The sequence below is a fragment of the Piliocolobus tephrosceles genome, chromosome 1 (genome assembly GCF_002776525.5).
Source record: "Piliocolobus tephrosceles isolate RC106 chromosome 1, ASM277652v3, whole genome shotgun sequence".
Lineage (NCBI taxonomy): Eukaryota > Metazoa > Chordata > Mammalia > Primates > Cercopithecidae > Piliocolobus > Piliocolobus tephrosceles.
This window is the reverse complement of record NC_045434.1, coordinates 67,933,470-67,957,801: the sequence shown is the minus strand read 5'-3', so window position 1 is coordinate 67,957,801 and position 24,332 is coordinate 67,933,470. Positions and strand designations below refer to the sequence as shown.

Genomic DNA, 24,332 nt, shown 5'->3' with positions numbered 1-24,332 from the left:
CTAAAAATTTAACAATTCTCGTAAAATGGTATGAGCCACCTCTAGTATATCTCTGAATACTATTTTATCCTCTTAGCATAAAGTCCTCTTCACATTAAAATTAAGCAAACATGGAACTCACCCTCCTAAATATGTATTTAGAAAATTAACTTGTGTGTAAAAGTAGAATTGTCAGTTAGGTATTGAAACAATTGCATAAAAGCAAAAAAAAAAAAAAAAAATTATGAGATGTTACACTGATCTTTTCTCACTATTAGTCTATCTTTGTTTGTTTCAGTGTGTTTTACTTCCACATAAAAAGAAAACAGACCAACTTAATAGTATATGCAAGCTTGTATCTCCTGGGTTACAGCGTTGCTCAACTGTGGTCTGCTGACTCATAGCATTCTCATCACCTGGTATCTTGTTGGAAATAGAGAATCTCAGATACGAACCAGACCTCCTGAAGCCAAATCTGCATTTTGACAAGATCCCTAGCTGGTCTAAATGCACAGTAAATTTTGAGAAGCACTGATGCACTGAGTAAAGTCTTGATGTCAGATAAGCCTGGCTCTAGAATAATACTTTCCAATAGAAATTTCTGCAATAATATTAACAGTAATGTTTCATAATGTGTCACTAAAAACATTGGCCATTAATCACATTTGGCTATTGAGCACGTGAAATGTGGTTAGTGCCTGAGGAAGGTCCCCTTGAGTATTAAGCAGAGTACTGATTGGCACATGTGTATGAGAAAATTATCCAGACTGGACAAAGAACCATCCAAGAAGATTAAAGAGAATAGTACTCAGCTCTACTACAAAGAAAGGAGTAGTGCCTGGTTCTATAATCCAACCTGGAAAATGTTATAATTCATGGGACATTTAGTAGAGGACTCAAAAAGTTCTTGCCTCAGTAGTCAGAAATAATCTAGACTAAATGCACCTCCGGTCTCACCTAACATCTTAAAAGCAAGACTAAAAATTATTTTCAAGTAAGATACCAGCATCCTAGAACAAAGTTCAAGAATACCTATGGGAATATAAAAATATCCAACACCTAAGCAGGTTATTTTTTGTTATTTAATAAAGTTTTATTTTTCCAAATGAACAGTTGGTTGGACCTATTTGTGCATCTTCACCAACAGCTGGAGCATCTCCACCCTTTGTATTTCTGGTGTAAATTACTTGAGCTCTGTGCTTTGAAACCAGTTTGATAAGTCCTTTACTAAGGAGCTCCTGAAGAGCTGCCCTGGCCAGGGAGCCTCGAATCTTCAGTCTCTCAGAGACCTCAGCTGGGGTTATAAGTTTATAGTTGGGAACTTCCTTACAGAGTTTGTTATAGGTAGCTTTGTCAAACAAGACTAAGTTATTGAGCTTGTCCTGAACTTTGCCTTTGGACCACTTCTTCTTTCTGGCTTTGCCCCTGGATTTGTTCACTGGGTCTTTGTCTTTCTTGGCCAACTTTCCAGCATCTTTCTTCTTGTTGTCCTTGAGTGCATTGAAAAGCTCAGAGAGCAGTGGCAAACACAGCCTTGCTAAGATGTTGGACAAAAAGCAGCAGATAAAATTTAAAATGTCTGATATCCAATCAAAAATTTCTTGCAAAGAAGCAAGAAATGATACAGATTTTAGAACTAACAGATAAAGACACTAAAAGATATTGTAAACATTTCGTGTACATACAAAGAGATAAGTAGGTATGTGAAGATATAAAAAAGATCCAACCCAAACTTCGAGAGATGAAAACTGCAATGTCTGAGATGAAAAAGACCCTGGATAGGATTAACAGTAGACTATAATTACATAAGAAAAGATGAATGAACTTGGACATATAGCAATAAAAAGTATTCAAAATAAATCAGAAATAATTTATTTTAAATGAAAAGAGCTGTGAGCTGTGAGACAATTTCAGTGGCCTCATATATATGTAATTGGATTCCCTGAAATAGAGATGTAGGACAGAGGCAAATATTTAGTTTCCAAATTTTCCAAATTTGACGAAAGCTATAAATCCACAGGTCCAAGAAGCTCAATGAGCCCAAAGCTCAAGAAACATGAAGACAATGACATTAAGGCACATAATAATCAAATTTCTCAAAACTAGTCATAGAGAGAAAATCTTAAAAGCAGTCAGATAAAAAAGATAAAGATGACGTCAGATTTTTCCTTGGAAACAATGAAAATAAGAAGACAGTGGGATAATCTTTACAGTGCAGAATGGAGAAAAAAACCTGCCACCTAGAATTTTATATCCAGCAAAAATATCTTTTAAAAATGAAGGCAAAATAAAGACCTTTTCAGACAGACAAAAACTTAAATAATTTATTACCAGCATATCTTCACTACAAGAAATGTTAACATTTTCATACTGGAAGGAAGTGACACCAGGTAGAAATACAAATTTACACAAAAGAGTAAAAAGCGCTATAAGTGGTAACTTTGTTAATAAATATATGAGAGTTTTAATCATTTTTTAAATCTCTTATAAAGGTAACTGACTTTTTAAACAAAAACAACATCAGTGTATTGAGGATTTTATAACATGCATATAGGTAAAATGTGTGACAATCAGAAGTAATACCAATTCCACATAATCTCTTCCAGAAAACTATTCCTTACAGAAGAGGGAATATTTCCCAACTCATTTAATGAGGCCAGCATTATTCTGATGCTAAAACTATACAAAAGCATTACAAGGAAAGAGAACTACAGACCATTATTCCTGATGTACAGATAAGCAAAACTTCTAAAATCTCTCATCAAGACTCCTATTCCTATTTTATTGTCAAATTTCTTGCCAGCAGTAATATTAATTTCCTAGTTGGTTTCTATGCCTCCCCTCTCCTCACTCCTATTCATTATACCTACTCTTGACAAATCAATCTTCTTTAACATGATTTGATCATGCCATTGCTCTACAGAAGTCTCTAATTGCTCCTATTGCATACTAAATAGATACAAAGTTGTAAGGTTATTATAGAAGAGGCTGAGAAAATTTTTCCACTAGCAAGCTACTAGGTAGAGTGTCCCAGGTGATAGATTATTACTATGCACTTGTCCAATGTAGATAATGTCATGAGGTGATCTTTGGTCCTTCTTATCCAAACTGTACTTTCTAACATCAAGCTCATCTGTAATAACATGGACTATTTATTGATCATGTGCTATGTGGTATTTATCTTGTAAGCACTTTACATGCATCATCTCCTCTGTAGAATCAGGATGATAATAGTATCTGCATGACAGAATTCTTAATGGGGATTAAAAAGTACATATAAAATGCTATACAGTGTGGAAAATATTAAGTGCTATAATAAGCTATCATTGTCTAAGTACTTAGCCATGATTATTACTGTTGTTTAATCCTTATTACTCATTTAAGAAAATTATTGTATTAACTCTTTTTTTTTTTCTTTTGAGATAGAGTTTTGCTCTTGTTGCCCAGGCTGGAGTGCAATGGTGTGATCTTGGCTCACTGCAACTTCTGCCTCCCAGGTTCAAGCAATTCCCCTGCAACAGCCTCCTGAGTAGCTGAGATGACAGGCATGTGCCACCATGCCCGGCTAATTTTGTATTTTTAGTAGATACGGGGTTTCTCCATGTTGATCAGGCTGGTCTCAAACTCCTGACCTCAGGTGATCCACCTGCCTTGGCCTCCCAAAGTGCTAGGATTCCAGGCATGAGCCACCGTGCCTAACCTTTTTTTTTTTTTGAGACAGAGTCTTGCTCTGTTGCCCAGGCTGGAGTGCAGTGGCATGATCTCGGCTCACTGCAACCTCTGCCTCCCGGGTTCAAGCGATTCTCCTGCTTCAGCCTCCTGAGTAGCTGGGATTACAGGCATGCGCCACCATGCCCAGCTAATTTTTGTATTTTAGTAGAGACTGGGTTTCACTATGTTGGCCAGGCTGGTCTCAAACTCCTGACCTTAAGTGATCCACCTGCCTCGGTAATTGGGATTACAGGTGTGAGCCAACACGCCTGGCCTTACCTTTTATTTCTAGATGAAAACAGGCACAGAGAGGTTACGTAACTTGCCCAGATCACATCACCAGTAAGTTGTAGAACTCGTTCTTAAGTTGGATTCTGTTTGACCCCCAAGCTCATATTCTCAACTACGTTTTGACCTGAGTCCAATAAAACATTATTGATATGGTTTGGATTTGTGTCCCCACCCAAATCTCATGTTGAATTGTAATCCCTAATGTTGGAGGTGTGGCCTGGTGGGAGGTGATTGGATCATGGGGGTGCTCCTTCATGAATGTTTTAGCACCATCCTCTTGGTGCTGTTCTCATGAGAGTGAGTGAGTGAATTATCATGAGATCTGGTTGTTTAAAAGTCTGTAGTACCACCCGCACATGTCTCTTGCTCCTGTTCCTGCCATGTGAGATGTCTCACTCCTCCTTTCCCCTCCACCATGATTGTAAGTTTCTAGAGGTCTCCCCAGAAACTGAGCAGATGCCAGCATTATGTGAGCCAATTAGACCTCTTTTCTTTTCTCTTTTTTTTTTTTTTTTTTTTTTTTGAGACAGAGTCTTGCTCTGTCACCCAGGCTGGAGTGCAGTGGTACAATCTTGGCTCACTGCAAGCTCCCCACCTCCCAGGTTCATGCCATTCTTCTGCCTCAGCCTCCCGAGCAGCTGGGACTACAGGTACCCACCACCACACCTATCTAATTTTTTGTATTTTTAGTGGAGACAGAGTTTCACTGCATTAGCCAGGATGGTCTCGAGCTCCTGACCTTGTGATCTGCCTGCTTCGGCCTCCCAACGTGCTGGCCATGAGCCACTGTGCCTGGCCAAACCTCTTTTCTTTATAAATTACCTGTGTCAGGTTTTTTTTTATAATAATGTGAGAACTGACTAATGAAGAAAATTGGTACTGAGGAGTGGGTCTTTGCTATAAAGATACCTGAAAATGTGAAAGTGACTTTGGAACTGGGTAATGAGCAGAAATTGGAAGAGTGTGGAGGGCTTAGAAGAAGACAGGAAAATGAAGGAATATTTGGAACTTCCTAGAGACTGGTTGAGTGGTTATGACCAAAATGCTAGTAGTGATATGGACAGTGAAGTTCAGGCTGATAAGGTCTCAGGTAGACATGAGGAACTTATTGAGAACTGAAGTAAAGGTCACTTTTGTTATGCCTTAGCAAATAATTTGGCTGCTTTGTGCCCCTGCCCTAGGGATCTGCGGAACTTTGAACTTGAGAGTGACGATTTACGGTATCTGGTGGAAGAAATTTCTAAGCAGCAAAGTGTTCAAGATGTGGCCTTCCTGCTTCTAACAGTCTATGCTTATATGTGTGAGCAAAAAATCAACCTATGTTTAAACTTATGTTTAAAGGGGAAGTAGAGCAAAAGTTTGGAAAATTTGCAGCCTGGTCATGTGGTAAGAAAAGAAAAGCCCATTTTCAGGGGAAGAATTCAAACAGGCTTTAGAAATTTGTGTAAGTGAAAAACAGCCAATTGCTAATTGCCAAGACAATGGGGAAAAGGCCTGGAAGGCATTTCAGAAACCTTTGCAGCAGCCCCTCCTATCACAGGCCCAGAGGCCTAGGAGGCAAGGATGGTTTTGTGGGCCAGGCCCATGACCCTGGTTACCCTGCACAGCCTCAGGACACTGGTCCCTGCATTGTAGCCACTCCAGCTTCAGCCATAGCTCAAAGGGCCCAGGTACAGTTTGGGCTGCTGCTTCAGAGGGTACAAACTGTAAGACTTCTGAGCTTCCACATGGTGTTAAACCTGTGGGTGGGGTGGGGAGGGGGGGAAGTGCAAGAGTTGAGGCTTGGGCACCTCTGCCTAGATTTCAGAGGATGTACGGAAAAGCCTGAATGTTCAGGCAGAAGCCTGTTGCAAGAGTGGAGCCCTCATGGAGAACTTCTACTAGGGTAGTGTGGAGGGTAAATGTGGGGTTGGAGCATCCCCCAACAGAGTCCTCACTGGGGAACTGCCTACTGGAGCTGTGAGAAGAGTGCCATCATCCTCCAGACCCCAGAATGGTGTCCACTGACAGCTTGCACCATGCACCTGGAAAAGCTGCAGGCATTCAGTGCCATCCCATGAAAGCAGCTGCAGGGGCTACACCCTGCAGATCCACAGGGGCAGAGCTTCCTAAGGCCTTGGGAGCTCATCCCTTGCATAAGTATGTCCTAGATATGGGACATGGAGTCAAAGGAAATTATTTTGGAGCTTTAAGATATAATGACTGCCCTGCTGGGTTTTGGACTTGCATGGGACTTGTAGCCCCTTTCTTTTGGTTGATTTCTCCCTTTTGGAATGGGGGTACCTACCCAATGCCTATACACCCATTGTATGTTGAAAGTAACTAACTTGTTTTTCATTTTATAGGCTCATATGTCGAAGGGAGTATCCTTGTCTCAGATGAGACTTTGGACTTTTGAGTTAATGCAGAAAAGAGTTAAGACTTTGGGGGACTGTTGAGAAGGGATGATTATATTTTGCAATGTGAGAAGAACATGAGATTTAGGGGGCCCAGGGGTGGAAATAATATGGTTTGGATCTGTGTCCCCATCAAATCTCATGTCAAATTCTAGTCCCCACTGTTGGAGGTGGGACCCTGGAGGTGGATTTCTCATGAGTGGTTTAGCACCATCCATTTGGTGTTGTTCTTGTGATAGTGAGGGAGTTCTCATGAGATCTGGTTGTTTAAAAGTGTGCAGCATCTTCCCCACTCACTTTCTCTTCTTCCTGCTCTGGCCATGTCATGTGTTTGTTTCCCCTTTGCCTTCTGACATGATTGGAAGCTTTCTGAGTTCTCCCAAGAAGCAGAAGCCGCTGTGCTTCCTGTACAGCCTGCAGAACCATGAGCCAATTAAACCTTCTTTCTTTATAAGTTACCCAGTCTCAGGTTTATTTATAGCAGTGTAAGAATGAACTAATAGAATTGTTTTTTCTCCTTTGCTCTGCAGTACTGAGTGGGCTCTTAAACAACTGTATCTGTCAAAGTGTTTCAATATAGGTTGATCCTCAAAAAGAGTTTGTAGTTGATAAGAAAGATGGTCCTGGCCGGGCGCGGTGGCTCAAGCCTGTAATCCCAGCACTTTGGGAGGCCGAGATGGGCGGATCACGAGTCAGGAGATCGAGACCATCCTGGCTAACCCGGTGAAACCCCGTCTCTACTAAAAAATACAAAAAACTAGCTGGGCGAGGTGGCGGGCGCCTGTAGTCCCAGCTACTCAGGAGGCTGAGGCAGGAGAATGGCGTAAACCCGGGAGGCGGAGCTTGCAGTGAGCTGAGATCCGGCCACTGCACTCCAGCCCGGGCGACAGAGCAAGACTCCGTCTCAAAAAAAAAAAAAAAAAAGAAGAAAGATGGTCCTTCCCTGAACCATTTCTTTAAAAATGTCAACACTCCCTAGAAGCTGTTCACACATCATTTCCCATTTTCTCCTGCACTAGTGCTGATATTACTTCTTAAATGCTGACAATATTTGAGAAGCTAATTTTAGACTTTCCCTCTGGTAGAAACTAGAAGTGTGAAACAATGAGTTGGTGATCCAAACCACTGTCTGGTCTTCTCCCCATTACTTTACCAATCACAACTTTGCTCTGTGTGCCAAGTTTTATAAGTTTATTTTTAAGGTCCCCATGTAAAGGTTTTTTTTGTTTGTTTTTTGTTTTTTGTTTTTGCCCATTACAAAATAAGATGTTCTGTAATTTGCAACTCTTCTCTTGTTGCTCTCCTCACTCCAAGTCAACACTTCATTGCCCTTGTTCTCAAGTCATTGCCCTTGTTCTCATGTCATATCTCAACACTCCAGCCACCTCAGTGGCTCTCTGTCATTTTCAAGACTAAGCTGAAGTTCATTATGCTTGGTTTGTGTAACTCACATGCTATCTATTACCCATTGAGAGCTAAATAAGGTCATTCCAAACACGAGGGAATCTCGGTTTCTACCTAAGATTTCTGTGTCTCTGCAGGGAAAACCTTTTGTGTTAGCACCCCTACTTCTGGGCTCAGGTTTTAGTGGGTTGGGACTCTGTAGCAACTGAGATATGTAATTCTGTTCCTTTTTAAGTTCTACAAACATCACAGAATCCCCTAGAATATGTCCATAAAATCCACCGACACAAAGCTAATTTTGAAAGGGTTTACGTTGTGACAATGCAAAAAATGTCAAGTTGAGCTTTAGGCATTGCTTTTTTGAAATGCTTTTTGGCTACTTCAACACCATTTTTACTGACTCTTCATCTTACATGGTCTAAATTGCACATCATATTTCTGATTCTCTTTCTCTCCTCCCTTTTCAGGAGCTAAAACAAATGTCTTTCTTTGTTTTAGGTGGCTTTCTTTAGCCACCTCCTAAAATGTTTACCTTGATCCCTGCTGACTTTCATGCCTCGTGTTCTATCACCACGCAGCATTCCAAGTGTTGCCTCAAAAAGTATAGTAACCTTCCTAAGAGGAATTCTGATATTAGCTGTTAAGATAATATATTTTTAAACTTTCATTACATCACAAGGCCCTTGTGACCTAAATTATGCTTATCCTTGTAGCCCACCTCTCTACTACTCCTGTGCCTCTTCTGCTACCAGCATACCATGTTCTTTCTCATTATCATATCTTAAAAACATACCATTATTCCCTATGCCTGGAAGCCTCTCCCATCATCCAATAGAAAAATATATATTTTTAAAGGAAAAATGTTGTATCTTATACAAATATAAACACAAGTCAAATACTTTATTTAACTCATTTATTAATGAGGGGACTAGTAAGATGCTACAAAAACCAAAACAGATTCAAAGGAGAATCTAGTACAGACATGTATTGGGCCACATGAGCCATCAGGAATACTTAAATGAATTTGCTTCAAAAATGTAAAACTGGCTTCTTCAACACCAGGAGAGGAAAATCAAGTGAAACACCATTAAAAATAATTCATTTGCAGTCTCTGGACAAGAATAATTTGCATTTATATCAGTCGTCTATAAGTTACAGAGTTGTAAATAGTTCAAAGGCCACCAAAGGCACAAAGACCCCATAGAATCAGGTATCTTGGAAATATACGCTAGCCACTGCCTATTTTCCTTTCTTTTCTTTTTTTTTTTTTTTTAAAGTATTGTGGGCACATAGTAGATATATATGTTTATAGGGTACATGAGATATTTTGATGCAGACATACAGTGTGTAAAAATCATATCAGAGTAAATGGGGTATCCATCACCTCAAGCATTTATCCTTTCTTTGTGTTACAAACAATCCAATTGTACTTTTAGGTATTTAAAAATGTACAATAAATTATTATTGACTGTAGTCACTCTCTTGTGCTATTAAATACCAGATCTTATTCATTCTAATTATATTTTATATATCTGTCTAATTATATTGACCACCCCCCACCCCAGCTACGCTTTCCGTCCTGTGATAACCATCATTCTACTCTCTATCTCCATAAATTCAATTGTTTCAATGTTCAGCCTCCACAGATTACTGAGAACATGTGAAGTTTGTTTTTCTGTGCCTAACACCGTTCACTTGACATAATAACCTTCAGTTCTGTCCCCGTTGTTGCAAATTACAGGATCTCATTATTTTTTTTTATGGCTGAATAGTATTCCATTGTGTATATGTACCACATTTTGTTTATCCATTTGACTGTTGATGGACACTCAGGTAATAGTGCTGCAATAAACATGAAAGTGCAGATATCTCTTTGATATACTGATTTCCTTTTATATTTTTTTGGATATATACCAGTAGTGGCATTGCTGGATCATATGGTAGCTCTATTTCTAGTTTTTTGAGGAATCTCCAAACTGTTCTTCATAGTGGATGTACTAATTTACATTCCCACCAATAACGTACAAGGGTTCCCTTTTCTCCACATCCTCGCCAGCATTTGTTATTGCCTATCTTGTAGATAGAAGCTATTTTAACTGGGGTAAGGTGATAGCTAATTGTAATTTTGATTTGCACTTCTCTGATGATCAGTGATGTTGAGCACCTTTTTCAAATATCTGTTTGCCATTTGTGTGTCTTCTTTTTAGCAATGTCTATTCAGATTTTTTGCCTATTTTAAAATCAGATTATTAGATTGTTCCCTGTAGAGTTGTTTGAGTTCATTATATGTTATGGTTATTAATCTCTTGTCAGGTTGATAGTTTGCAAATATTTTCTCCCATTCTGTGGGTTGTCTCTTCAATTTATTGATTATTTCCTTTACTGTGCAGAAGGTTTTTTTGATCATTTTTTGCTTTGAAAGATTGCCTGTGCATCAATTCTCTAATGATGAGTGATGTTGAGCTTCTTTTCATGATTGTTGTCCACTTGTATGCCTTCTTTTGAAAAGTGTCTGTTCATGTCCTTTGTCTACTTTTTAATGGGGTTGTTTGATTTTTTTCTTGTAAATTTGTTGATGTTCCTTATAGATGCTGGATATTAGACTTTTGTCAGATGCATCGTTTGCAAAAATTTTCTCCCATTCTGTAGGTTTTTTGTTTATTCTGTTGATAGTTTCCTTTGCTGTGCAGAAGCTCTTTAGTTTAATTAGATCCTGTCAGTTTTTGCTTTTGTGATTATTTTTGGTGTATCAGATGACATGATTCTATATATAGAAAACCCCATAGTCTCAGTCCAAAAGCTCCTTCAGCTGATAAACAACTTTAGCAAAGTATTATGATACAAAATCAATGTGCAAAATTCACTAACATTCCTATGAATCAACAACAGTCAAGCTGAGAGCCAAGTCAGGAATGCAATCCCATTCACGATTCCCACACAAAGAATAAAATACCTAGGCATACAGCTAACCAGGGAGTTGAAAGATCTCTACAAGGAGAACTATAAAACACTGCTCAAAGAAATCAGAGATGACACAAGCAAATGGAAAAACATTCTATGCTCATGGATAGGAAGAATCAATATTGTTAAAATGGCCACGCTGCCCAAAGCAGTTTGTAGATTCAATGCTATTCCCACTAAACTATCATAGATATTCTTCAAATAACTAGAAAAAAACTATTTTAAATCTCACATGGAGCCAAATAAAAAGAAGGAGGCTGAATAGCCAAGGCAATCTACACAAAAGAACAAAGCTGGAGGCATCACACTACCTGACTTCAAACTATACTATGGGGCTACAGTAACCAAAACAGCATGGTACTAGTACAAAAACAGACATATAGACCAGTGGAACAGAATAGAGAACCTAAAAATGAGGCTGCACATCTACAACTATCTGGTCTTTGAAAAACCTTATAAAAACTAGCAATTGGGAAAAGATTCCCTCTTCAATATACAGTGCTGTGATAACTGGCTAGCCAAAAGCAGAAGATTGAAACTGGACCCCTTCCTTACACCATATACAAAATTAACTTAATTTGGATTAAAGATTTAAACGTAAAACCAAAAACTATAAAACTACAAAAACCTGGAAGACAACCAAGGCAATACCATTCTGGATACAGGTATTAGTTATTCTTTAAGGGTTTGGTAAAATTCAGCAGTGAAGTCGATAAGTTGCAGACTTTTCTTTGGTGGGAGACTTTTCGTTATAGCTTCAATCTTCTTATTAGTCTGCTCAGGTTTTCGATTTCTTCCTGGTTCAATCTTGGCAGGTTGTATGTGTGTAGGAATTTATCCATTTCTTTTAGATTTTCCAATTTATTGGCATATAGTTGCTGATATGCCAATAAAATAGCCTCTAATGATCTTTGAATTTCTGGAGAATCAGTTTTAATGTCTCTTTTTCATATCTGATTTTATTTATTTGGGTCTTCTCTCTTTTGTTCTTAGTCTGGCTAAAGGTTTGTGAATTTTATTTATCTTTTCAATAAACCAATTTTTTGTTTCATTAATCTCTTGTATTGTTTTCTTCATGTCAATTTCATTTATTTCTGCTCTGATCGTTATTATTTCTTTTTTTCTCCTTTGGTTTGGTGTGCTCTTGCTTTCCTAGTTCTTCAAGATGCATCATGAGGAGAAGGGTGGCCAAGGTGGCTGACTAGAGGCAGCTAGTGTGCATGGCTGTCACGGAGAGGAATGGAAGGGGCGAGTAAATTCAGCACCTTCAACTGAAACATCCAGGTGCTCTCAGTGGGACTAACCAAGGAAACAACTTGACCCATGGAGAATGAAGAAAAGCAAGGCAGGATGATGGCACACCCAGGAGTGACACGGAGCCTGGGGAGCCTCCCCAATCCAGAGAATGTGCAACCATGGGAACCCATGCTTCACCCATGGATCTTTGCAATCCTCAGGTCAGGAGATCCCCTCATGAACCCACTCCATTAGGGCTTTCAGTCTGACGGATAGAGCTACGTGGAGTCTCAGCAGAGCAGCTGCTCAGGGATGTGTGGAGAACCAGGAGCTTTAGATACCTGGGCTTTCCTGGACTCCCATTAAAAGTAGCTGCAACTCTGGCAAAGCAGGAGATGAGACAAGTGTACATACCCATAGGAAAGAGGCTGAATCGGGCTGAGCAGTGACAGTCTACAGGCCTCACTTCCATGGCACCTCATAGGATAAGACCCACTGGCTTGGAATTCCAGCCAGCCACCAGCAGCATTGCACCTCCCTGAGACAGAGCTCTCAGTGGGAGGGGAAGGCTGCCATCTTTGCTGTTTGGGCAACTTAGTCATTTCAGCCTTTGGGCTTCGGAGAGTCCCAGCCAACTGGGGGTGGAGGCAGTACCCCTGCACAGCACAGCTGCTTTATGAAAGCATGGCCAGACTGCTTTTGTAAAGTCGGTCTCTGATCCTGTTCCTCCTGTCTGGCTGGGACCCCCAATCCAGGGCTTCCAGCTACCCCTGCCAGTGTTCTCTGGCAGACAGAATTTTGAAACCTCCCTGGGACAGAGCTCCCAGAAGGAGAGGTGAGCTGTCATCTTTGCTGTTTGAGCAACTTAGCCATTCCAGCCTTTGGGTTTTGGAGAGTCTGAGCTGACCAGGATGGAAGGGATCCTTCAGCACAACACAGCTGCTCTATGAAAATGTGGCCAGGCTGCTTTTTAAGGCGTGTCCCTGTTCCATTCCTCCTCACTGGGCCGGACCTCCCAACCAGCGTCTCCAGCCACCTTCGGCAGTATTATCTGGCCAACAGATATTTGAAACTTCCCTGGGATGGACATCCCAGAGGGAGGGGTGGGCTGCTACCTTTGCTGTTTGGGCAACTTCGCGATTCCAACCTTCCAGCTTTGGAGAGCCCAAGCTGATCATGGGTGGAAGTGGTACCCCAGCACAGCACAGCTGCTCTGCAAAAACATTGCCAGACTGCTTTTTAAAGTGAGTCCTTGATCCCCTTCCTTATCACCAGGTGGGGCCTCCCAACCGGGTCTCCAGCTACCCTCACCAGTGTTTTCTGCCCGACAGAGGTTTCAAATCCCCCTGTGTTGGAGGTCCCGAGGGGAGGATCAGGCCACCATCTTTGCTGTTTGGGTGACTTAACCATTCCAGCCTTCAGGCTTTGGGGTGTCCATGGCAATGGAGAGCTGAGGTGGATCCCCAGCACAGCACAGCTGATTTATGAAAACATGGCCAGACTGCATTTTTAAGCAGCTCCCTGATCCCATGCCTTCTCAATGGGTAGGACCTTCCAACCGGGATCTCCAGCCACCTCCGTCAGATGCATTCTGGTAGGCAACAGGTCTGTACCTCCCTAGGACAGAGCTCCCAGAGGAAGGGGCAGGCTGCCATCTTTGCTGCTTTTCATCCTTCAGGAGATACCTCCAGGTACTAGAAAATCTGAGGTGACTAGGGACTGGAGCAGGCCTCCAGCATACTGAAGAAGCCCTAAAGAAAAATGGCCAGACTGTTACATGGGTGCCCACTCCTGTATCTCCTCACCAGGAAGGTCTTCCACACCTGGCCTCCAGGCAGCCCTGCGCCAGAGCTACTGAGCCAGTAGCAACTCAGCAACTCCCTGAACAGCGTCTCCAGGGGCAACTGAAAGCCTCTTTGCTACTGCCTCTACAGTAAAACTGCCCTTGCCATCTTCGGACAAACAAGGAGCAAAGGCCCAAAGTGCTTATCCACACTCCAACAAGCTGCAGTTGACCCAAGGAGAGGATGCCAGTCTGTCTCCCACTGGTCCCACACACCTTCCACTGCTTATCACCAGACAGTGTACCCCTGGCTTGGGCCCACTCTCCATCCTGGGCTGATTGCACCGAGTAATTGCTGATCTGCATCCCTCTGGGTGGAGCCCCTGGGGGACAAGAAAAGACCCTTGGCCACAACCACTACTAAGGCCTATTCCTCTGCTGCCTCCAAGTTGGGGAAGAAACAAAGACTGACATCACCCCAGAGATACAGTGGGCAGCCTAGGAGTGCCAAGCAGTGATCAACAACCAACACTCGAAGGGGAGAGGAAACCACATTTTCAAAGCATTGAGAGGGAACGTGGCTGCAATTATTAGGAAACATAGGGGAGCCACAGAACCGAGCAAGAGTCTACCAGTTGATCAATAAAGCCTAAATGCTACGTACTGGATCACACCCCAAAGCTTCAACTCCAAAAACACCTTGCAGGCCAGGTGCGATGGTTCATGCCTGGAATTCTAGCACTTTCGGAGGCCAGGGTGAGCAGATTGCCTGAGCTCAGGAGTTTGAGACCAGCCTGAGCAACATGGTGAAACCCCATTTCTACTAAAATACAAACAATTAGCAGGGCATGGTTGTGTGCTCCTGTAGTCCCAGCTACTCAGGAGGCTGAGGCAGGAGAATCACTTGAACCCTGTAGGCAGAGGATGCAGTGAGCTGAGATTGTGCCACTGCACTCCAGCCTGGGCGACAGAGTGAGACTGTCCCCAAAACAACAACAAAAATACCTTGCAAACGTATCCCACTTTGAGAGGTTTTTTTTTTTTTTTTTTTTTTTTTTTAGGTGGAGTCTCACTCTATCACCCAGGCTGGAGTGCAGTGTCGTGATCTCGGCTCACTGCAACATCCACCTCCTGGGTTCAAGTGATTCTCCTGCCTCAGTCTCCCAAGGGACTACAGGCGTGTGCCACTATGTCCAGCTAATTTTTGTATTTTTAGTAGAGACGGGGTTTCATCATGTTGGCTAGGCCGGTCTCAAACTCCTGACCTCAGGTGATCCCCCCACTTCGGCCTCCCAAAGTGCTGGGATTATAGGCGTGAGCCACAGTGCCTGCCCTAACATTCCCCACTCTGAAACCAGAGATAGGAAGTCAGCTTCAAATAAAGACCCTGACAAAGCCTTGGCACAGTGAAAACATCCAGAAGTCTACACTGCAGTTAAAGGAATATCCACATGCAGAGATGAGAAAGAACCAATGCAAGAACTCTAGTAACTCAAATGACCTGAACGTCTGTTGTGTGTCCTCCAAATGACCACACCAATTCTTCAAGAGTTCTTAACCAGGCTGAGCTGGCTGAAATGAGAGAAACCGAATTCAGAATACGGTTAGGAAAATAATCATTGAGATTCAGGAAGACAGCAAAACCCAATCTAAAGAAACTAAGAATCTCAATTAAAGCAAAACAGGAACCAAAGGACAAAATAGCTGGTATAAAAAATAACCTAACAGGTCTGACAAAACTGAATAACACAATACAAAAATTTCACAATACAATTACAAATTTTAACAGCAGAATAAACCAAGCTGAAGAAAGAATTACAGAACTTGAAAACGGGTTCTCTGAAATAATGCAGTCAGACAAAAGAAAAAGAAAAGAGTAAAAAGGAACAAACAGGCCACGTGTGGTGGCTCATGCCTGTAATCCCAACACTTTGGGAGGCTGAGGCAGGTGGATCACGTGAGGTCAGGAGTTTGAGACTGGCCTGGGTAACATAGTGAAACCCCATGTCTACTAAAAATATAAAAATTAGCTGGGCATGGTGGTGGGCACCTATACTCCCAGCTACTCAGGAGGCCGAGGCAGGAGAATTGCTTGAACCTCGGAGGCAGAGGTTGCAGTGAGCCAAGATCATGCCATTGCACTCCAGCCTGGGTGACAAGAGTGAAACTCCATCTCAAAAAAATTAAATTAAATTAAATTAAAAAAGGAACAAACAAAATCTCTAAGAAGTATGGAATTATGTAAAGAGGTCAAATGTACCAATCACTGGCATTTTTGAAAGAGAGGAGGAGAAAGCAAACAAATTCAAAAATGTATTTCAGGATATCATTCATGAAAACTTCCTTGACCTTGCTAGAGAGGCAAATGCAAAATTCAGGAAATCCAGAGAACTCCTACAAAGTTCAACACAAGAAGATCATCCACAGGCTGGGCGTGGTGGCTCACACCTGTAATCCCAACTCTTTGGGAGGCTGAGGTGGGTGGATCACCTGAGGTCAGGAGTCCAAGACCAGCCTGATCAACATGGTGAAACCCTGTATCTACTAAAAATACAGAAAAAAAAAAAAATTAGCCAGGCATGATGGCACACACCTGTAGTCCTAGCTACTTGGGAGGCTGAGGCAGGAGAATCGCTTGAACCCAGGAGGTGAAGTTGCAGTAAGCCGAGATCATGCCATTGCACTCCAGCCTGGGCAGCTAGAGCAAAACTACTTCTGAAGGAGAAGGAGAAGGAGAAGGAGACCCACAAGACACATAATCATCAGGTTTTCCAAGGTCAAAGTGAAAGAAAGAATGTTAAAGGCAGCTAGAGGTAAGGGGCAGGTTACCTACAAAGGGACCCCATCAGACTAACAGAAGACCTCTCAGCTGAAACTCTACACATCAGAAGAGATTGGGGCCAATATTCAATGTTCCTAAATAAAAAATCTTCAGCCAAGAATTTCATACCCAGCCAAACCTAAACTTCCTAAGTGAAGGAGAAATAAGATCCTTTCCATATAAGCAAACGTTGAGGGAGTTTGTTACTACCATACCTACCCTACAAGAGATCTTGAAAGGAGCACTAAATATTGAAAGGAAAAACCACTACCAGATAACACAAAAACACACTTAAAAGCACACATCAGTGTCACTATAAAGCAAACACACGAACAAGCCAACATAATACCAGCAAACAACACAATGACAGGATCAAATCCACACATATCAATATTAATCTTGAATGCAATCAAGATAAATGCCCTGTTTAAAAGGCACAGAGTGGCAACCTGGATAAAAAAGCAAGCTCCATCCAGGTGTGGTGATGCCAAAGTAGATAAAAAAAGAATAACAAACAAACAAACAAAGCAAGATCCAATGGTATGCTGCCTTCAAGACACCCATCTCACATGTAATGACACACACATAGGCTCAAAATAAAGTGATGGAGATTAAAAATCTAGCAAGAAAATGGAAAACAGAGAAAGCAAGAGTTGCAATCTTAGTTTCTGACAAAACAGACTTCAAATCAACAAAGATAAGAAAGACAAAGAAAGATATTACATAACGGTAAAGGGTTTGATTAAATAAGACCTAACTATTCTAAATATATATGCACCCAACACAGGAGCACCCAGATTCATAAAGCAAGTTCTTAAGAGACCTACAAAGAGACATAGACTCCCAAAGAATAATGATGAGTGGCTTCAACACTCTGGTGACATTATTAGACAGATCATCCAGGCAGAAGATTAACAAAGGTATTCAGGACCTGAACTCAACTTTGGATGAAATGGATGTGATAGACACTTACAGAACTCTCCACCCCAAAACAACTGAAAATACATTCTTCTCATTGCCTGCCACATAACACATACTCTAAAATCAGTCACATAATTGGACATAAAATAATTCTCAGCAAATGCAAAAGGACCAAAATCATACCAAACACACTCTTGGACCACAACTTAATAATAATAAAAGTCAAGGCCATCGCTCAAAACCATAAAATTACATGGAAATTAAGCACATGCTCCTGAATGACTTTTGGGTAAATAATGAAATTAAGGCAGAAATCAAGAAGTTCTTTGAAAATAATGACAACAAAGATACAACATACCAAAATCTCTGGGACACAGTTAAGGCAGTATTAAGAGGGAAATTCATAGCATTAAAATGCCTACATCAAACAGTTAGAAAGATCTCAGTTTAACAACATAACATCACAACTGAAATAATTAGAGAAGCAAGAAAAAATCAACCCCAAAGCTAGAAGACGACAAGAAATTATAAAAATCAGAGCTAAACTGAAGGAAATTAGACAAAAAGCCATTCAAAAGATCAATGAATCCAGAAGTTGGATTTTTGAAAAAATTATTAAGATAGATAGGCTTCCAGCTAGACTCATCAAGAAGAAAAGAGAGAAGATCCAAATAAATACAATTAAAAATGACAAAAGGAGTGTTACAACTGATGCCACAGAAATAAAAATAACCATCGGAAACTACTACAAACACCTCTTGCACACAAACTAGAAAACCTAGAAGAGTTGCAAAAATTCCTGGACAAATACATTCATCCAAGATTGAACCAGGAAGAAATTGATTCCCTGAACAGACTAATAATGAGCTCTAAAATTGATTCAGTAGTAAATAGCCTACTAACCATAAAAAACCCAGGACCTAATGGATTCACAGCTGAATTCTACCAGATGTACAAAGAAGAGCTGATACATTTCTACAGAAACTATTCCAGACATTGAAAAGGAAGGAATCCTCCCTAGCTCCTTTTTTTGTTTTCAGACAGAGTCTTGCTCTGTCACCCAGGCTGGAGTGCAGTGGTGCGATCTCAGCTAACTGCAATCTCTGCCTCCTGAGTTTAAGCAATTCTCATGCCTCAGTCTCCTGAGTAGCTGGGATTACAGGTGCATGTCACCACACCCAGCTAATTTTTGTATTTTTAGTAGAGATGGGGTTTTGCCATGTTGGCCAGGTTGGTCTTGAACTGCTAACCTCAAACAATTCACCCACCTCAGCCCTCTAAAGTGATGGGATTGCAGACGTGAGCCACTGTGCCCATCCCCTAACTCATTTTATGAGGTCAGCATCACCTTGAAACAAAAACCAGGCAGAGACACAACAATAAAAGAAAACTTCAGCCCAGTATCCTTGATGAACATCAATGCAAAAATCTTCAACAAAATATTGGAAAACCAAATTCAGCAGCACATCAAAAACAATCCACCATGATCAAGTAGGCTTGATCCAAAGGATGCAAAGTTGGTTCATTATATGAAAATTAATAAAGATGATTCATCACATAAACAGAACTGAAGACAAAAACCACATGATTATTTCAATAGATGCAGAAAAGGCTTTTGATAAAATTAAACACTCTTCATGCTATAAACTCTTAATAAACTAGATATTGAAGGAACATACTTCAAAATAATAAGAGCCATCTATGACAAACCTGCAGCCAACATCATACTGAATGAGCAAAAGCTGGAAGCATTACCCTTGAAAATCAACACAAGACAAGGATGCTCTCTCTCACTACTCCTATTCAACATTTCCTAGTATTGGAAATCCTAGACAGAGCAATCATGCAAGAGAAAGAAATAAAGGGCATCCAAATATGAAGAGAGGAAGTAAAACTATCTCTGTTTGCACATGACATAATTCTATATCTAGAAAACCCCATAGTCTCAACCCAAAAGCTTCTTCAGCTGATAAACAACTTCATCAAAGTTTCAGGATACAAAATCAATGTACAAAAATCACTAGTGTTCCTATACACCATCAACAGCCAAACCAAAAGCCAAATCAGAAGGGCAGTCTCATTCACAATTGCCACAAAAAGAATAAAATAGCTAGGAATACAGTTAACTAGGGAGATGAAAAGTCTCTACAATGAGAATTACAAAACACTGCTCAAATAAATCAGAGAAAACATAAACAAATGAAAAAATGTTCCATGATCATGGATAGGAAGAATCAATATCATTAAATTGGTCTCACTGCCCAAAGCAATGTACAGATTCAATGTGACACCTATAAAACTACCAAGGACATTATTCACAGAACTAGAAAAAACTATTTTAAATTTCATATGGAACCAAAAAAGAGCCTGAATAGCCAAGGCAATCCTAAGTAAAAAGAACAAAGTTGGAGGCATCACATTAGCAAACTTCAAACTATGTTACAGAGCTGCAGTAACCAAAACAGCATAGTACTGGTACAAAAACAGACAGCTAGGCCAATGGAACAGAATAGAGAACTCAGAAACAAGGCTGCACACTTACAACCATCTGGTCTTTGACAAAGGTGACAAAAACAAGCAATGGGGAAAAGACTTCCTATTCAATAAACAGTGCTGGGATAACTGGCTAGCCATATGCAGAAGACTGAAGCTGGACCCCTTCTTTTTTTTTTTTTTTTTTTTGAGAGAGAGTCTTGCTCTGTTGCCCAGGCTGGAGTGCAGTGGCATCATCTCATCTCACTGCAAACTCCACTTCCTAGGTTCAAGCAATTCTCTGCCTCAGCCTCCTGAGTAGCTGGGATTACAGGTGCCTGCTACCATGCCTGGCTAATTTTTGTATTTTTAATAGAGACACAGTTTCACCATCTTGGTCAGGCTGGTATTGAACTCCTGACCTCGTGATCCACCTGCCTCGACCTCTCAAAGTGCTGGGGTTACAGGTGTGAGCCACCGTGCCCGGCCTGAACTCCTTCTTTATACCATATACAAAATCAACTCAAGATGGTTTAAAGATTTAAATGTAAAGTTTGAAACAATAAAAACCCTGGAAGACAACCTAAGCAATACCATTCTAGACATCGGAACAGGCAAAGATTTCATGACAAAGACACCAAAAGCAAGAGCAACAAAAGTAGGAATCTAAAAGCATTAGAACTTCTGCACAGCAAAATAAACTATCAACAGGTTGAACAGACAACTTACAGAATGGGAGAAAATATTTGCAAACTATACATCTGACAAAGGTCTAATATCCAGCATCTATCTATAAGGAACTTAAACAAATATAGAAGAGAAAAACAAACAATCCTATTTAAAAGTGGGCAAAGGATATGAACAGACACTTTTCAAAAGGAGACATACATACAACCAACAAGCATTTGAGAAAAAGCTCAATATCACTGATCATTAGAGAAGTGCAAATCAAAAACCATAATGAGGTGCCATCTCACAGCAGTCAGAATGGCTATCATTAAAAAGTCAAAAAATAACAGATGCTTGTAAGGTTGCAGAGAAAAGTAAACCCTTATACATTGTTGATGGGAGTGTAAATTTGTTCAAACATTGTGGAAAGCAGTATGGTGATTCTTCAAAGAGCTAAAAGCAGAACTACCATTTGACCCACTAATACTATTCCTGAGCATATACCCAGAGGAATATAAATTATTTTACCATAAAGACACATGCATGCGAATGTTCACTGCAGCACTATTCACAATCGCAAAGACATGGAATCCAACTAACTGCCCATCAATGACAGATTGGATACAGAACATGTGGTACATATACACTATGGAATACTATGCAGCAATAAAAAGAACAAGATTATGTCTTTTGCATATATATGAATGGAGCTGGAAGCCATTATCTATAGCAAATGAATGCAGGAACAGAAAACCAAATACCACATGTTTTCACTTATAAGTGGGAGCTAAATGACGAGAACTTATGAATGTAAAAAAGGAAACAACAGATGCTGGGATCTAACAGGGTACAGAGTGGGAGGAGTGAGAGGAGCAGAAAAGATAACTGTTGAGTACTGGGCTTACTACCTGCATGATGAAATAATCTGTACAACAAACCTCCATGACACAAATTTACCTATGAAACAAAACTTCACATGTACCCCTGAACCTAAAATAAAAGTTAAAAATATATAAAAAAAATTAAAATAGTCTGGGTGAGGTGGCTCATGCCTATAATCCTAACACTTTGGGAGGCCAAGGTGAGTAGATCACCTGAGGTCAGGAGTTCAACACCAGTCTGGCCAACATGGTAAAACCCCATCTCTACTGAAAATACAGAAATTAGCTGGGTATAGTGATGCATGCCTGTAGTCCCAGTTACTTGGGAGGCTGAAGCATAAGAATCACTCGAACCTGGGGGGCAGATGTTGCAGCAAGTCAAGATCCCTCCATTGCAATCCAGCCTGGGTGATAGAGCAAGACTCTGTCCTCCCCCCCACCCAAAAAAAAGGTAAATTTAAAAAGATGCATCATTACGTTGTTTATTTGAAGTTTTTCCACTTTTTTGATGTAGACACTTATAGCTGTAAATATTTTCTTTTAGTACTGCTTTCACTGTATCTTTTTTTTTTTTTTTTTTTTGAGATGGAGTCTCACTGTGTCTCCCAGACTGGAGTGCAGTGGCGTGATCTTGGCTCACTGCAAGCTCCACCTCCTGGGTTCATGCCATTCTCCTGCCTCAGCCTCCCGAGTAGTTGGGACTACAGGCACCTGCCACCACGCCCAGCTAATTTTTTGTATTTTTAGTAGAGACGGGGTTTCACTGTGTTAGCCAGGATGGTCTCGATCTCCTGACCTTGTGATCCACCTGCCTCGGCCTCCCAAAGTGCTGGGATTATAGGTGTGAGCCACCACGCCCGGCCCACTGTATCTTATAGGTTTTGGTATGTTGTGTTTCCATTATCATTTGTTTCAAGAAATCTATCAATTTTCTTCTTAGTCGCTTCATTGTTATATTGATCATTAAGGAGTGTATTGTTTGATTTCCATGTGTTTGTATAGTTTCCAAAATTCCTCTTGTTACTGACTTCTAGTTTTATTCCACTGTGGTCAGAGAAGATGCTTGATATTATTTCATTTTTTTGAACGTTTTAAGACTTGTTTTGTGGCCTGTCATATGGTCTATCTTTGAAAATGATCCATGTTCTGAGGAGAACGTGTATTCTAGAGCCATTGGATGAAATGTTCTGTAAACATCTATTAGGTGCATTTAGTCTGTAGTGCAGATTAAGTCCAATGTCTTTGCTAATTTTCTTTCTGGAAGATCTGTCCAGTGCTAAAAGTGGGGTATTAAAGTCTTCAGCTATTGCTATGTGGGGCTCTCACTCTCTCTATAAGCTCTAATAATATTTGCTTTATATATCAGGCTGCTCTAGTGTTGGGTATATGCACATTTACAATTCTTATATCTTCTGGCTGAAATGACTCCTTTTTTATCGTATAATGACATTCTTTGTCTGTTTTTATAGTTCTTGTCTTAAAACTTATTTTGTCTGATACAAGCGTAGCTACTCCTGTTCTTTTTTGGCTTCCATTTGCATGGAATATCTTTTTCAATTCCTTTATTTTCAGTTTATATGTGTCTTTATAGGCGAAGTGTATTTCTTGTAAGCAACAGATCATTAGGTCTTATTTTCTAATCCATGCAGCCACTCTATGTTTTTTAATTGGAGAGTTTAATACATTTACATTCAATATTATTATTGATAAGTACATACTTACTTCTGTCATTTTAGTTATTTATTTTCTTGTTGTTTTGTAGTCTTCTCTTCCTTTCCTTCTTTCCTGTCTTCCATTTGCTGACAGTGATTTTCTCAGGTGGTACATTTTAATTTCTTGCTTTTTATTTTTTGTGTATCTGTTGTATGTTTTTTGATTTTAGGTTACTGCAAGTCTTACAAATAATATTTAAAAACCCATTTTTAAGCTGATGACAACTTAATGATGATTGCATAAACAAACTATGAGCAAGAGACAGCTAATAAATGCTCTACAGTTTAAATTCATTCCCATGCTTTGGCTGGGCATGGTGGCTCATGCCTGTAATCCCAGCACTTTGGGAGGCTGAGGTGGGTGGATCATTTAAGGTCAGTAGTTTGAGACCAGCCCAGCCAACATGGTGAAACCCCACCTCTACTAAAAAATACAAAAATTAGCTGGGTGTTATGCAAATGCTTGTAATCCCAGCTACTTGTGAGATGGAGGTGGGAGGATCCTTTGAACCCAGGAGGCAGAGGTTGCAGTGAGCTGAGATCGTGCCACTGAACTGCATGAAGCCTCAGCGACAGAGCAAGACTCCATCTCAAAATAAATAAATAAACAAATAAATAAATAAACAAACAAACAAATTCATCCCCCTGCTTTTTAACTTTTTTGTTTCCATTTATATCTTTTTTTTTTTTTTTTTTTGAGACGGAGTCTTGCTCTGTCGCCCAGGCTGGAGTGCAGTGGCCGGATCTCAGCTCACTGCAAGCTCCACCTCCTGGGTTTATGCCATTCTCCTGCCTCAGCCTCCCGAGTAGCTGGGACTACAGGTGCCCGCCACCTTGCCCGGCTAGTTTTTTGTATTTTTTTAGTAGAGACGGGGTTTCACCGTGTTAGCCAGAATGGTCTCGATCTCCTGACCTCGTGATCCACCCATCTCGGCCTCCCAAAGTGCTGGGATTACAGGCTTGAGCCACCGTGCCCGGCTCCATTTATATCTTATTGTATTGTCTTGAAAATTTTATATAATTATTATTTTTGATCAGTTCATCTTTTAGTCTATCTACTCGAGATTTGAGTACTTTACACACCACAATTACAGT

The 24,332-nt window shown here is 40.5% G+C and overlaps 1 pseudogene; it reads right to left on the bottom strand.

The window, feature by feature from the left end:
- Positions 1-1,061: 1,061 nt before the first annotated feature.
- Positions 1,062-24,332, bottom strand: part of LOC111531085 — a 36,354-nt pseudogene continuing 13,083 nt past the window's right edge.